Below are 12,953 nucleotides of genomic sequence, written 5' to 3'. Positions count from 1 at the left end.
ATCAAAAGTTCAACTTAGATCTCAGTGTTTCGAATCCAGGAAGGGTAGTTTATTTCAAGAGTTGAATATTTTCGGAGTATAAATTTTCATCTCTAGTGTTGCTCCACTACCAACAGGCCTGGACAGTACCATGACAAAGTCATGCAGGAGCACACACATTTCTCCACTGCCAGCGAGCTTGGTTAGTACTCTAGTGGAGTTACATGCTTCAACTCTCTGTGCAGGAATCCTTTCTCTTCTTTTGCCTTTGTATTTTTAAAGAGAATTGTGCATAGGCGCTTATTTATTTTTGGGGCATGTTAGCCTCCTGTTGCAACAGGGTATCATCTTTCATGATTGACATTTTTACATGCCAAATATGTCATACTTTGCAAGCTGCAGTGTTCCATATTTCCAGAAGAGACCAAAGAAAAAGCCATGAAGTGTGCTGATCCGGATGCCACTGTTGGTTCCAATTTTGATGAGTTGTTCCAGTTTTGAAGAAGTTCTTGGAGGGAGGTCCAGACAGTCTAATCCTGGTCTCCCTAGGTTTCAATTTCCTGTTTTAGAATATAGAGAATGATATATGTCCAAACAGTCTAAGCTTGGCAGATTTGTAGAATAGGTAGAGAAACTAAGGGACCCAACTGTTTAATCTGGGCCCTGGCAGAAATAAGTGTAGATTTAGGTAGGAAGCCAAAAAAAAAAAAAAAAAAAAATTGTAAATATGGGTCTGCAAGTCTAAGTGCACCCAAATCAAAAGAAGAAAAAATGTTAGGACAGTGGGCTAGGTAGGTAACTGTTTGGTGGCAAAATGCTGATTGATGACCAATTTAGTGTCTCACAATGTTTTATCCTTCCAGGTCACAATATTGATGCAATTTCATGAAGGTGCTCAAGCTGGGATTTACTAACCTCCCCCTTCCTCTCATTTCCCCTAGTCACTCACTAACATCCCCCAAGAGGTCAAGATCTGCTTGAGCCTCTCAGTTTCATCATTTCCATGACATTCACCTTGGTGAGGATCTGCTTCACTCAAGGACTGCTCACTCATCATCTGTGAGCTTTCTTTTCCCCAAAATGGCATAAGGTCTCACACCTTAGCGCCCTCTTTTTCATCTCCATATTAATTTTTAACTTTATTATATAACTCCCTATTAGTTTTTCCCTTCCCCTGTTAAAATCATGTATATAAAACTCCCCTATGTAAATATCCCCTCCCTGGCATTATAGCCATAATTCTACTAAGTCCGGGAAATCGCAGTCCATCTGGGGCTGTCTTTAGCCCATCCGCGTCATTAAGGAGCTAGTCTGACATCTGGTCAGCTAGTAACCTCTTCCCTAACCCTAAAACCCCCAAAAACCCATATTCCGCCCCTAACCCAAAGTTTCGGTGTGTAAATATTAAATCCGCACCTATAAAACCCACATAAACCCGTTTCCCTAAAGTTTTAAACCCACCCGCGCAAATATTAAAAAACGAATATACTCCGCATATACCCCGCACTAACCCGCCGTCACTTCGCGTCCGCCGCCAACCGTTAGATCCCCCGCCCCACAGATCTACGGTGGGCGGGCCGTCCCATCTCCAAAGCGCCCGAGCTTTAGCGTCCGGGAGATGGGCGGTATTACCGCCGTACTCCCGCCACGCGTCAAGCGTTGGGCTGTGGCGGAGCCCCATCCCCCGAAACCACCATCCCCCATAAGCGGTGCGCCATAATATCGCTTATCGCCCTACCCGGTGACGTCACACCCCACGTCACCTGCCCATGTCACCGCTTACATCACCCCCTTGCCCAGTCACATGTCGCGTCACCTGCCTGCGTGGCCTCCTGCCATGTCACTGCCACGTGTCCCGCCACCGTACCTGCCACATCATCGACCGTATGAGATGACGTCATGCTGACATCATCCTGCCACGTCGCCCTGCTGACGTCACCCGCCGTACAATGCTGACGTCATCAGCCCTTTTTGACGCAGAGGCGCGAAAATCGCACTTCGGAGCCTCGGAATCGAATTCTGAGGCAGTTTTTGATGAGCGATTTTTTGGGCCAAAATGGAGAATCTTCGAGGAATCTTTAAGGAATCTTCGCAAATCGCTCATCGTAGGATTTTTTGGGCCAGAATGGAGAATCTTCGAGGAATCTTTAAGGAATCTTCGCCCCATGCAGCCCCAGGAAGCCCGAAAAGGCACAGAAATGAGCCGTTTTCTTCACAGAGCTTGGCCAAAGGATCAGAAAGCAATCTCAACGGTGCAGAGGTCGAACAGCGGCCATTAATCCATGATTAGACCCTCAGTACATCAGATCAGCAGCCCAGATTTTGTCAAAGAGTATCAAAGAAGGAGAAGATGCCAAAGAGTATCAGCCGAAGATATTTTGGTGGCTCGATGCAGCTAAAAATTAATGAGCCCCTCAGGAAGTCAAATCAGGCAGCCAAAGCCCATTCCTGCACTCAAATCACAGCTCAAACTTAAATGCAGGCAGACATCAAGGAATAGAAACCCATACATATTTATTTTAGAAGACACTACAGCAAGCCACCAAGGACAACATCATTCACTTATTTCTAATACGGAGACCCTTAGCGCCGCTCAAGATATTTTTTGCATTTAATTCCAGATAGAGTTAGGTCAATAAATGATGTTTTATAACCTGATTAGGTCAAATTGTAATAAAAGCAGTAGATAGAAAGTTTTTCCCTATATATACCACCCTCTGTATAGTTTTAAGGGTTGGTCAATTGAGAATTTCATTAGAGACTCGCATTGTATACCAGAGTTTTTCCATAATCAAAGATTGCTGAAAGCTTGGAGAAAGAACTATCTGTTGTTGATGAATGTTTTGAGAAGCTGAAAATGGAATTCCTGCGCTGCGGCCTGAAGCAATAAGTGCCTCTTATCTCTGTTCATGTGTTTGCCATTATCTAAGTAGCAGGAAGAAAGAATAGCCTAGAATTAGTTAAATACTCTCTATGCTCAATTCCTGTTATTTCTTGATGTTTTCTTCTGACTGAATTGGTTATGAACATTGAATTCCTTCTGGCTCATGTTTACCCCAGTTCACCTGTGCCGGCCAATTATCTAGGGATTCTTAACTGCCCCTAGGTAGCGCCTTGTTACTTTCTCTGTTAAGCCGATTGGGAGATTCTTAAGTGCCTCTCATTGCTTGACACTTCTTCCATCCATAAAACGTGAAAACCTGCTTCAACCTCATCTATCCTGCTCCATTTTCCTTCTCTGTGTTTAAAGAAATATAATAGTTTTCTCATCCTCGACTCCACGCCCAATGGTTCGAAAAATTTGGACTATACACTGCCTCTCCATCTGAAGAATCAATTTTCCCACCAAAACAAAACAAAGAACCCCCTGAACCCAAGACCTAGCCTAAAATCCCTTTAAACCAAGTTAAATCCAAAAGAGAGAGCCCTCTCTGATTGCAGGTTGGCTAGAACCTACAGTCCAAAATTGGTTAGTGGTTACCTCGGCCGTATCCCTTTCTTAACCTTCGGGGACAACCTGAGTGATAACATAATGGCGACTCCACTAGGGAGCTTCCTCAGTTAATTTTACAAAGTTTCACGAAGAAGGTTAAAAACGCCCTGTAGAAATTGATTTTCTAATTGTTGTATATTTCCTAAAACTACAGATGAAGCCTGAATGCCAGCCAGGAAGCCTTTGAAACTGTTTTTGTTTTACATTAACAGGATTAGATAAAAGTTGCTTCAGTCAATCTTCATGCTAGTTTTAAGATATATACAGCCATTCCAAAATCTGATTTGGCCCTAGTAAACACAAAAAATATTCCAAAAAATATACCCAAAAACAAGTCTGGAAGTTGGCTCCCAAGAAAAACCCGCGATATACAAGGTCTAACCCAGACCCAGATCCTCCAGCTATTTTTCAAAATCCTAACATAATCCCTAAAGTCCTTAGGAAACAACAAAGACAGGAAAATTTTGTTGATTTGAGTCCCGAAACAACTTACCCTAGCTCTGTTCCAACTCCTATCAAGGTTTTATTCCGGTGCACCCCTGTTTCCCCTAGTTCATCATCTACATCTCAAAGCCCTCCCTTCACACCTTCATCCACTGCACATATTCCCATTTCAACCACTGTTGTTTTGACTGTTCCCACCACCCCTGTTGTACCAATCGTTCCCGTTGTCCCAGTTATCCCTGTCATTCCTATAAACCCTGCAAATATGGCTAATAGATATGCACCCCTACAGTTACCTGCTAACGCTGCAGCATTACCTCAAGATTACCAATCCAAAATCACATATTTTGATTCCACTGGCCCTTTCACAGCTATCCAGCATGCCAAAAAGATGCAAGACTATTTTGAGAACTATGAAATAGATGATGACAGCATAAGAATGAGAATTTTTGTTCAGAGCCTGACAGGTGATGTAAGAACCTGGTTCAAATCACTTGCTGCAAACTCCATAACCACTCCTGATGAGCTTTACCAAGCTTTTACCAACAGATGGGAGAAAAAGAAAGATCCTTTGCACATACTAGCTGAATATGATACAATCAAACGAGGTCCTCAAGAGACCGTTTTGGAGTACTGTGCAAGATTCAACAATGTATATAACGCGATACCACAGAATTTGAGACCTCCACCAGATTTAGCCTTGTACAAATTTCCCGACGGTTTTGACCCTGATATGGCATATCAACTGAAAGAAAGAGCTCTCGCAACCCTTGAAGACGCGCAAAAGGTCGTTGTCACCGTAGAAGCCAACTTAATTGCCAAAAGAAACAGAGCGAGAATGGAAAAGAGGACCACCTTTAAGGAAGAACCCTCAGCCTTTGACCAAAAACTTGACGCTATCATTAATGGTCTGCAAAGACTAGGAGAAAGAGTAGAACATGTTGAGAGAAAAGCATCATGGGAAGGGCAGCAGTCCAACACTATAAGGAACCCGAATTTTAGGAAAACACAGAACATAAATGCTGGTAGGCCTAACCAAGACCAGGACATCAGACCCCCTTTTCAAGATAACTACGTAGAAGGATCCACATCCAGTCAGCCTATAGAAGACGATCACATAAATGTAATGGATCTAAAGGGTGAGCATCAAACTTTCCTGACACAAGAAGACCAGAATGAACATGATGATAATCAATTTCAAACTAAAACTGGCGAATCTTTCGATTTTAAACAAGGTTATGATACTGCTGTATATGAAGTACACAGACAGTATAAGCTTAGAACTAGGACAGTCGACATCTCTAAGCCCAACAAGACAAAGGAAACCAAACAGCCCAACAAGACCGAAAGCACAGCTGTTATAACCCAGCCAGCTGACACGACTGCCTCAAACTCAAGCCAAGTGACCGTAGAGGATATAACAGACACGCAGCCTGCTGTCGAGTAGCCTTTGACACCTCCTTTCTTAAAACAAGACTCAAACAGCGTCCCAAAAAGCACTCCCAAATTTGCCAAACCACAAGCAAATACATCCCATAGCATTGATAAACAGGAGCAAGCTGCTGAGGATTCAAACGAAAAGGAAAAAACCGCTGTTATCAATACCAAGATTCCCCTGGAAAAGCCTTTTAGTTTAGAAACAGAGATTGGAAAACTCAAGATAGCCATTCCTCTGTCAGAATTGGCTAAACATGACGTGTATAGGCAACAAATTCAAAGATCTCTGCAAATGCCAGAAAATAAAGATGATGTAAATGTTTTGGATGATTCCCCTGAACTGCTATTTGGCCCAGAGGTTAATGGAAAATCTGCCTATGGACCAGTCCCACCCTTTTATGTTAGTCTGCATATACATGACAAAGTCTTACACAACGCTATGTTAGAATCAGGGGCATCACACAATCTTATGCCCAAAGCAGTGATGGAAAAACTGAACCTCGATATTACAAGACCTTACAAAGATTTATACTCGTTTGACTCAAGTCAAGTGAAATGTCTAGGTCTCATCAAAGACCTATGTGTTTCCCTAGTCCAATATCCGAACAAGACCATTCTCATGGATGTAGTGGTCGCTGATATTCCTCCCAAGTACGATATGCTCCTGTCAAGATCATGGGAAGCAAAACTTCAAGGATCCCTTCAACTAGACCTTTCCTATGCTACCATTTCAGTCTTTGGGCAACCAAAGAGACTATACAGAGAAACGCTCATGAAATATGTAGTGAGTAGTGAAAACAAGCCTGAAAATTTCCCATTTATTCAATCCATTCGGATATGGATTCTTTCATTTTATTTAACGATGATTTGGATCTGCCCACCAATAAGGAACCTTTCGCCCTAGAACAACAAGTGCCCATCAGCGAAGGAGCGGTTACCCATAATAAAAAGATTGTCAAAACAGTAAATGCAACCAGCATGTTACAAGAACCTCCCCAAACAGAAATTCCAAATCTGCCCAATCCTAAAACAGCCCAGTTCCGTGATACTGATTACAAGCAAGATATCACATGGTTCTTAGAGTTTGATGGTTCTATTAATAAGTTAGGAGCAGGGGCAGGTGTCTGGATTCACAATACACACGATAACCATGCAGAAGGACATGCCTACAGGCTGAATTTCAAATGCACAAATAACGTGGCAGAGTATGAAGCTCTGCTGTTAGGCCTTAAACTGCTGAAAACTCTAGGTGCTGTAAAAATATCTATCTTAGGTGACTCTGATTTAGTAATACAACAGATAAAAGGTAATTTTGTTACCAATGACAATAGAATGAGAGCCTACAGAACAGCTGCTACTGACATACTCCAGTCATTCACTGAATTTAAGCTTGACAAAATCTCCAGAGATCGCAACATTCACGCTCACAGCCTGGCCACATTTGCAAGTACATGTAAACTCCCTTTTTACCCAAATCACCACTTCACAGCCGAAATAAAACATAGACCCTCCGTCCCAAATAATGTAAGAGATTGGCAAGTGTTCGAGAGTGATGCCCAGATTAACAATTTCCTTACCCTTGCGCATGAATTCTCAAAGATTCACATTGATACAGATGCCATGACAGATTCTGAATAGCAGAGAAATGAAAGTCAACAAGCTTTAGATGCTATAACAGCCAAACTGATTCTGAAGCCAACCGTTTTTGACAATGAGAACATTGAACAGCTAAGACAAACCCAGGCAGAAGAAATAGATAAAACAGAAGTAGAAATCATTGACTTGAAGGATAATTTTTTGCCTGCTGGTCTAACCCCGCTAGAAGACATGCTTGACTCTAACGACGTTCCCAGAAAACCAAAACTGCAACCAATAAACACGGAAATTGAAGAACACAACATTGGGACACCAGAGAACCCAAAAATGATCAAACTGTCCAAAAACTTGCCACCCGATCAAAAGCCCAAGTACATTGACTTATTCAAAGAATTTCAAGATGTATTTTCTTGGAGCTATGAGGATTTGAAATCCTATGATACATCAGTGATTCAGCACACGATCCCATTAAAGCCCAATCAGAAGCCCTTCAAACAGAAATTGAGAAGAATCAACCCCGTGCTGCTTCCCCCGATTGAAAAAGAAGTAAAAAGGATGTGGGAAGCAGGCATTATAGCACCGATCAGATTCTCTGAGTGGGTGTCCAATCTTGTTCCTACAAGGAAAAAGACAGGTGAAATCAGACTTTGTGTAGACCTCAGAAACTTAAACCAAGTCTCATTAAAAGACCACTACCCTTTGCCCAAAATGGACCATATACTACAGAGAGTAGTGGGATCATCTAGAATCTCTTTACTAGATGGATTTTCAGGTTTTAACCAGATACTGGTTCACCCAGATGACCAGGACAAAACAGCTTTTACCACACCCTGGGGAACATTTAAGTATGTAAAAATGCCATTCGGACTTAAAAACGCTGGTGCTACTTTTCAACGAGCAATGGATATTTCTTTCGCCAAAGAAATACATGACTTCCTAGTTGTGTACCTCTACGATTTGACCCCATTTTCCAAAACTGATGAAGAACATCTCAAGCATCTTAGGCAAATTTTCATAACATGTAGAAAATATGGAATTTCATTAAACCCTAAGAAGTCCTTATTTGGCCTTGAGGAAGGAAAATTACTTGGCCACATCATATCAAAAGATGGGATCAGGATTGATCCTGAGAGAATACAAGCCATCCTCCAAATCCCATACCCCAGAAACATAAAAGAGTTACAAGCTTTCCTTGGGAAAATCAACTTCTTGAGGAGATTCATCCCGAATCTGGCTGAGTTAATAAGACTGTTAAGCAACATGTTAAAGAAAGATGCCAAGGTAAGATGGTCCCTGGAAACTAAGCAAGCATTTGAGAGTATCAAATCTGCCTTAACTCAAACCCCTGTCCTAACTAGTCCACAGTTCGATAAAGATTTTATCATATTTTCATTTGCATCCAACCACACAATAGCTGTTGTCTTGCTGCAAAAGGATGAACAAGGAGCTGAAAATCCAATTGCTTTCTTCAGCCGAGCCTTAAGAGACGCCCCACTGAAGTACCCGATAATGGAAAAACAAGCCTATGCACTTGTCAAGGCCATCAAGGATTTTAGAGTGTACATACTGTACTCACACGTGATCGCCTACGTCCCACACGCTGCTGTAAAAGACATACTGACTCAAGACGGATTAGAAGGCAAAAGAGGTAAATGGATTGCAAGTATCCTCGAATATGACATTGAAATAAAACCAACCAAGCTGATAAAGGGACAAGGTTTAGCTAAACTGATGTCCGAAACAAACTTTCAGGTCGTAGACATTAACCAGTTGGACAATGAACCGGAGCTGGCGACTCCACAGATCAATGAAATATTTCTGCAGTGCCCTTGGTACACTGATATTTGCTTTGTATTGCTAAACCTGTGTGCTCCCCCAGGATTGTCCAGAACAAAGAAAAGATTTCTGAAGATGAAAGCTTTGAGATTTTGTGTGGTTGATGGTGCATTATTTTGGAGAAATCATGAAGGTATATTGTTAAACTGCTTAACCATGAATGAGACCAACAATGTCATGAAAGAATTCCATGCAGGTGACTGTGGAGGACATCTCTACTGGAAGTCCACAACAGACAAAATCCTGAGGGCTGGTTTCTACTGGCCCACCCTTTTTGTAGATATTAAAAAATTCTCCACGACATGTCATAAGTGCCAAATCTTCGAAGGCAAGAAAAAATTATTGCCCCTACCCCTTAAGCCGATCTCCACCGAAAAACCTTTTCAACAATGGGGTCTTGACTTCATTGGGGAAATCCAACCCTCCTCCTCAGGCCAACACAAATGGATCCTAACAGCCACCGATTATTTCACCAAGTGGGTTGAAGCCATTCCCTGTAGACAAGCCAATGATACCATCATTATCCAATTCCTTGAATGCAACATCCTTTCTAGATTTGGTTGTCCCGAGAAAATCATCACTGACAATGCCGCTGCCTTTAAGTCCAAAAAGATGATCAGTTTCTGTCATAAGTTTCATATCACCCTGGGCCACTCTACAGCATATTATCCTCAAGGCAATGGATTGGCCGAATCATCTAATAAGAGCCTCATTAACATCATAAAGAAGATGCTAGAAGAGAACAAGAAAAACTGGCACAAAAAGCTGGTAAATGCCCTATGGGCAGACAGACTTTCAAGCAAAAGATCAATCGGAATGAGCCCTTATGAGCTGGTATATGGCATGGAGGCTAGATTTCCTGCATCCCTCGGCATTCCCACCATCAAGCTGTTACAAGAGATTCAGGCAAAACCAAATGACATTCAAAGGAGAATTAATCAGATGGTCCATCTCCAGCAAACCAGAGAACAAGTATATGACAGAGCACAGATTTTGCAAGAAAAACTCAAAAAGATGTTTGACAAGAGAGCCAAAGCTGAATATTTCAAAACTGATGACAATGTTCTAAAGTGGGACTCAAGGAGAGAAGAGAAGGGCAAGCATGCTAAGTTCGATTTCCTGTGGAAAGGCCCATTTGTTATTTCTTCTGTTAAGGGAAACAACACCTACTTTCTCAATTCTATGGAGGACAGCACTGGTGAAGAAGGCCCCGTGAATGGCCGGATTTTGAAACATTATCACGATCCTTGTTGCTGAAGCAACACAAGTTCTGTAAATACCTTTTGTACAATATTATTTGTATATATCAGCACTCAGTTTAAATTTTTGTAAACAAGCCGATTGTTAAGGAATAGCAGTAAATTTGAAAAGGACGCAGCCGATGCAAATTCTTCAAATCTCAAAAGCATCAAAACAGAGCAAGAACTTTCAGTTTATATCAGCATAGTTGCTCAAGCATTGTACATAAAAATCAAGCACGCAGAAGAAAGCAGGCAGTGTTGTACAGTCCACAGAAAGCTCAGTTGAGGAGGAGTTGTTCATAAGTTCAGAGTTTCATACTTTAAAGGCCAGAACAAAAGTTTTCAATCTACAGCAACTATAGAATATCAAGGCAATCTGACCTGTTGTTCTTGACTTTTCACCAGGAAAAGCCATCCCCAAGTGGAGCCACTATTAGCCTCCTGTTGCAACAGGGTATCATCTTTCATGATTGACATTTTTACATGCCAAATATGTCATACTTTGCAAGCTGCAGTGTTCCATATTTCCAGAAGAGACCAAAGAAAAAGCCATGAAGTGTGCTGATCCGGATGCCACTGTTGGTTCCAATTTTGATGAGTTGTTCCAGTTTTGAAGAAGTTCTTGGAGGGAGGTCCAGACAGTCTAATCCTGGTCTCCCTAGGTTTCAATTTCCTGTTTTAGAATATAGAGAATGATATATGTCCAAGCAGTCTAGGCTTGGCAGATTTGTAGAATAGGTAGAGAAACTAAGGGACCCAACTGTTTAATCTGGGCCCTAGCAGAAATAAGTGTAGATTTAGGTAGGAAGCCAACAAAAAAAAAAAAAAAAAAAAATTGTAAATATGGGTCTGCAAGTCTAAGTGCACCCAAATCAAAAGAAGAAAAAATGTTAGGACAGTGGGCTAGGTAGGTAACTGTTTGGTGGCAGAATGCTGATTGATGACCAATTTAGTGTCTCACAATGTTTTATCCTTCCAGGTCTCACAATAGTTTCTTGATGGCTCAAGGAAAAGGCTAATGGCTTAACACAAAGGCTTGCTGGTATGCCTTAGAAGCTTGAGCCACGCCAATAAGGTTAATGAAAATGGGACCAATCCACTGAGATTTAGTATTTTCTGTTTCGGGAAAAATTTTTTGGATCTAATCTCAAGGCTAGACCCCATGAAAGATATGGTTGAACCAGGTTAGAGATTGATTGGTCTGAAGCATATCAGGAGTTTGTAGGTTTTCATGAAAGATATTGTCACATTTTGGATCGCATGAACGGATTTTTTTCTATTTTTTTATTTTCCTTTGTATATTGTACGTGTTTCTATGGATGGTTGCATGTTCTTGTTTTATTTTATTAGCAGGGTTTTTTTTTTTTCAATTATCTATAACCACCATTCCAAGTGATCGAGCCGTTGAACGACGACCTATTCATTGGTAGCCTAGATACCTAAGTGACATCGAGCCCCCTAGTTTCCTAGTATCTCTCCAACCTATCCTCTTATCGCTCGGTCATCAGCCCACTCTTGTGTGTCATAGAGGTGGGATTAGCCCACAGTTTCTTCCTCGTCGGGCCGTTCATGAAGCCGGGGCCGCTAAGAAACACTAAGTATGTAGGAGCAACTTAGTAACTGGCATTTGTCAGTCTCGTGATCATACTGTCTCTCTGCCTTGGAATCATTTCTTTCAAGCTCGGGGAGCCTCCCCTGGCCACCTCAGTTACCTTGACAAGGTGAAAGAAGGAGGGTGATAAGCTCCAAATTGTCGATGGTTGGGATTCATTCTTTGGCAAGTTCATCTTCGGAGGGCTCTCTGGTGTGCCCTGGGCTTACATTCTTCTCTATGTCTTGAACCTCCCCTACTTCTTCAAGTGATATATTATGATGTAAATGTCGTTTGATTTTTCATAAGATTTCAAGCTTCTTTTTTTTTTTTTGTAAATTTATGAATTGTCATTACATGCTTAGGGCTTTTGTTTCGCTTTAGAATTTGATTGCAGAATGAAGCATTGAAGTCACTTTGGTGTAAATTCATGTTAATTGTATTTCTGAATTTCTATGAGATGCATAGGCCTTTTGTATTGTGTTAGATTCAAGCCACTTCGGTCTTGAAATTCCCATTGATGGTAAACAAAATACAAATTACAATGAATATTTAAGAATTTGTTATTTTTCTTCAAATATTATTGATATCAATCTCTCAAATATGTTTTAATAAATACTTTCTACATTATTTTTGGAGTATAATTGTTATACATGTATAATCCCTGCACACTTTTACCTTCTGCTCGAAAATCGAGACAGATTGTTACCATCATCTCTTATGGTGGGTGGGATAGAGGAGAAGTATGCATTTGTAATTCTTAGGGTGGGTGCAGTAGAGGATAAGTATGCATTTTTAATGGTGCATATATGTATTTGTTCACCATATAGTGCTTCTTTTATAGGTAAAAGTAAATTTATACAATTGTGTACTTTTATATTTTATAAATGTATAATTTTATTTTATTTGCAAAATTTTATTTTATTTGCAAAAGGTGAGTGATGAACAAATAGACATCTTCACTTTCACCTCTTGGTACTAGGTGGACTTCTGTTAGGTAGGCAGTGTACAAAAATATACCTTTATCCTCATCTGACTCTAAGGAAATTTTATTTCTATAGATGGTGGTTGTGAGGCAAAGGCGAAATTGAATGATGGTGAGTTTTAGGGATGAGAAAAGGTGAATATGTATATATATGGTGGATGGTTTATCCTTGTCTGACTTTAATAAAAATTTATTTCTATAGATGGTGGGTGTGAGGCAAAGGTGAAGGTGAATGATGGTGAGTTTTAGGAAAGAGTTAAAGGTATATATATATATATATATATATATTGTGGATGCTAGAGGAGAATGAAAATGAAATGGAGATGAAATGTGTATATTTGTGCATAGTGA

General features: G+C 40.8%; 1 pseudogene; it reads left to right on the top strand.

Annotated features, from left to right (window-relative positions):
* The first annotated feature begins 6,685 nt into the window (after positions 1–6,685).
* LOC149223415 (photosystem I reaction center subunit XI, chloroplastic-like) lies at positions 6,686–11,889 on the top strand (annotated as a pseudogene).
* Positions 11,890–12,953: the final 1,064 nt, after the last annotated feature.

Source organism: Pinus tabuliformis, chromosome Q (assembly GCF_031772625.1).
Source record: "Pinus tabuliformis cultivar Carrire ecotype Pingquan chromosome Q, CPIR1, whole genome shotgun sequence".
NCBI classification, from domain to species: Eukaryota; Viridiplantae; Streptophyta; class Pinopsida; order Pinales; family Pinaceae; genus Pinus; species Pinus tabuliformis.
Note: the sequence above shows the minus strand (reverse complement) of the source record. Positions and strands in the feature narration are given on the sequence as shown.